Raw genomic sequence first — 4,029 nt, forward strand, 5'->3', positions numbered from 1 at the left:
CTGGATGAGCCCGTGGTTATTGGACGCGCACCACAGAAGCCTATAACCAATCCTTCCGCGGTGACTTGGAATTACCATAAAACGTTGGTTACGTATAAGGGTAAAGAAATCTTGGGGGAACTTCCCAAAAATCACCTCGTTGAGAAATACTCCAACATCGAAGAAGTGAACAATGCCACCAGAAGGCGTTTCCCATCCAAGAAACCTGTAAGTGCCGAGGAAGCGGAAGCTTTCTTTCAGAAAATGAAGATGGCCGATTATGAGGTGGTTGATCAATGGAGAAAGTATCCTGAACAAGAATCCTTGTTGTCATTGCTGATGAAATCCCCTAAGCACCAAAAGGTTTTAATGAAGACCCTGAATGAAGCATACGTGCCTGCTGAAACTTCGGTGGAACAGTGGGAAAGAATGGCAGAAAGATTTTTCGCTATCAACCAGATTTCATTCAGCAAAAATGACTTGCCTCCGGAAGGCGCTGCACATAACAAAGCCCTGCACTTAACTGTCAAATGTGAAGGATACTACGTGAAGAGGGTCATGGTAGACGGAGGTTCTGGGGTGGACATTTGCCCACTCTCCACACTACAGCGTATGGAAATCGGGACTGGAAGGATTCATCCCAACAATGTCTGTGTGAGAGCCTTTGACGGTATCAAAAGAGACACCATTGGAGAAATTGACCTAATCTTGACCATTGGCCCGGTGGACTTCGAGATGACTTTCCAAGTGCTAGACATGGACACGTCCTATAATTTTCTTCTAGGAAGGCCTTGGATCCATGCTGCAGGAGCTGTACCCTCTACCTTCCATCAAATGGTAAAATTTGAACACGAGGATCAGGAGATCGTGGTTCACGGAGAGGATGAACAGTCAATCTATCGGGACCCATCTGTCCCATGCCTAGAAGCGAGGGAAGGCAGTGAACACATAGTCTACCAAGCATTGCGGACCAGCATGAAGAAGGAAACCCGTGTCCCCAACCCTTCCTATCCAATGCCTCGATTATGATGGCTAAAGAAATGATCAGACATGGTTTCAAGCCAGGGAAGGGACTTGGAAAAGCTCCGCAAGGAATATCTGAACCAGTGACCCTGCCAACAACTAAAAAGTTCTTCGGGATAGGTTTTCACCCCACCCCAGATGATGTAGAGTGGGAGGATGAGAGAAAGAATGATGGAAGGGTTCTACCTCAGCCACTGCCACATCTGTATGAGACCTTTGTCAAGCCAAAATACAATGAAGAAGAAGAGGATGAGGCCTTTATGGCCGAAGAGATTGAAGAGATATGTGGGGCAATGAGAAAGATACTATATGAAATCCACATGGTTCAGCCAGGAGAGGGCTCCAGCACCGCTGAGGTGCTGTATATGGGACCAAACGCCAAGCTGCAGAATTCAAAGGCTACGCCATTCCCAATCAGGCGGGAGTCCCAGTACACCTGTCCTGCCACTTTTTCTGCATCGCGAGTTATTCCAGGGTGTAACTCGGGTGTTTTCTTTAGTTTCTTGTCTTTTAATTTCCAAATGAAAACCCTGTTATCTTCAAATTCCAAGAAATGAAATCAATATTTCATCATTCATCTCTCTTTATTCTTTCTGATTTTGCTATTCTTCTTTTTTACTTTTTCTTTCAGTTCTGATAATGCGGCCTTAAATAACATGACATGCTTGCGGACTTCATGCACAGATCCAAACACGCTGTCTAATTATGAAATAATGAATCAAGAACCGGAATATGATGAAGAAGAGGCTTTTAGGAAAATCAATCGAGAATTCGAACAATTTGAGAATTAACCTAAAGCCAATGGTGCCATCGAAGTAGCAAGCAAGAACATCAAGAAGATTTTGAGAAAGATGATTCAAAGCTCCAGATAATGGCATGAAAAGTTGCCTTTTGCATTATTGGGATATCGCACCACGGTGCGCACATCGGTAGGAGCAACCCCATACCTTTTGGTCTATGGAACTGAGGCTGTAATACCTGCAGAGGTAGAAATCCCTTCTCTCCGGATCATTGTTGAAGCAGAAATCAAGAATAGTGAATGGGTCAAGACCCGTGTGGAACAGTTGACACTGATTGATGAAAAGCGGATGGTTGCGGTCTGCCACGGGCAGTTGTACCAACAAAGAATGGCCCGTGCTTATAACAAGAAAATATGGCCTAGGAATTTTTAAGTGGGACAACTTGTGTTAAGGCGCATTCTTCCCCATCATCAGGAAGCAAAAACGAAATTCGCTCCTAATTGGAAGGGTCCATACATCATCAGAAAGACATTGCCGAGAGGAGCATTGTATCTGGGCGATATCGAAGGAAATGATCCCGAAGCAGTTGTGAATACGGATGCAGCAAAAAGGTACTATGTCTAGGCTTTCTGCAGCAATGACTTTGTTCAATTGAGATGACGAAGGCTTTCATTCGTGCTATCCAAACACTATCAATCTTTCGCAAACCCTTTGAGCCGGTTACTCTTCTTTGATCACCCTCTTTGGAACCCGGAACTACGTCTGACTTGATTCCGAAAGGATACGTAGGCAGCCTCTCTCTGGGGTTCAGTCACACCAAAACAAAAATTCCAATTCCCCCAAAAAAGTGAAACTGGGGCAGATGATATAATGGCTCGGCCATGAGCCCACCAAAACGGTTCCGAAGTTGTAATTCCATCCAAGATTCTTTTTACCCAAAAACCTTATCCAAGTCCTTCCGATCAATTAGAAAAGGCGTGGGAATTGAAAACATCATTGTTGGAATCTGATGCAGTCATATTGAGAGAAATAAAATGAGAGAGTCTTATCGGTGAAAACCTACGGGCACCATAAGGCGATGGTGAGTAGAGAAGTTGAAAATGAGAGAGTCCGCTTAGTGAAAACTCGTAAAGAGCACTATCGGGCGACGGTGAGAAGAGAAATGAGAGAGGTCGATTGGTGAAAACCCATACAGGGCACCGTCGGCGAACAGAAGACATCTCCCACAATTGAAAGAGTCCTGGCAAGATTCCCTGGATCTGAAACACGGGTCAATGAGTTTATGAGAAGTTTGGAAAGGTTACGCGGTTCGGACATCCAGTCCAAGAAGCATGTCGTGTCTATTTGAAGCCTGCATGCACCCCAGATAAGTCCTTCTTTTCTCCCCGAAAGGGACGCTTCTCTTTAAATTCATCTTCTTGCCTTTTGTTTCCCTTTCGGTCTAACTCTGTTCCCGAAACTAATACAAAGAAAAGGTGGCAGGACTGGTTTTACAAGGCTCTCCTTAACAAAAGCTAAAGAAAAGTACCCAGCCTCAGCGGGTGCATCAAGCCAATCCCGACTAACCATGGCAGCCGATGCTTCAAAATTAAAAATCTTGGAAGGAGAAAATCAAATTGAAGTGCCTATAAAGGCAAATGAAGCTGAAAAGGCTGAGTCCCACATGGCTAACCGTCTCGGCAAAGGTTTGAAAAGCCAAGGTGCCCAAATGCTCAGAAATTGAAGTTGGAAGAAAGAAGTCAAAAATGAAAGGCCTACGGAGGCAAAATAAAGTTGGAGAAGGTTAAGTCCCGCGCGACTAGCCATTACAGCAAAGTTTGAGGAGCCAAAAGTTCCCCAATGTTTCGAAGAAAAGAAAAGAAAAGAAAAGAAAAAGAAAAGAGAATCAGAAAGGAAAGGCCTACGAAGGCGAAATAAAATTGAAAGTTGAGTTCCACCGACCGACCATCATGGCAAAGTCTGGAAAAATAAGAGGTTCTCCAGGGCCTGAAATGAATCAATCCTCAGGGAGCAAATAGTTGCAGTTGAGATCTTCTTCAAAGAAGTTGGGCCAGGATCAAGTGATCAAAAACAATCAAGGCCACAAAACCAACCACCGTTTCAAACTAACAATTGTTCTTTCTTGAAATTTCAAAAAAATGAAATCAAAAGAAACATAAAAAAAGAGATACAAACAAAAAGAGAAAGAAAGGCACAATGCTGGAATAGCTTGCAGCGGGGAACCAACCAAAAAGGAAGTCCCCCCCCCCCCCCACTACTTCTTCCACTTTCTACTAAACTAGAATAG

Source organism: Nicotiana attenuata, unplaced genomic scaffold (genome assembly GCF_001879085.1).
Source record: "Nicotiana attenuata strain UT unplaced genomic scaffold, NIATTr2, whole genome shotgun sequence".
In the NCBI taxonomy this organism is placed as follows: Eukaryota; Viridiplantae; Streptophyta; class Magnoliopsida; order Solanales; family Solanaceae; genus Nicotiana; species Nicotiana attenuata.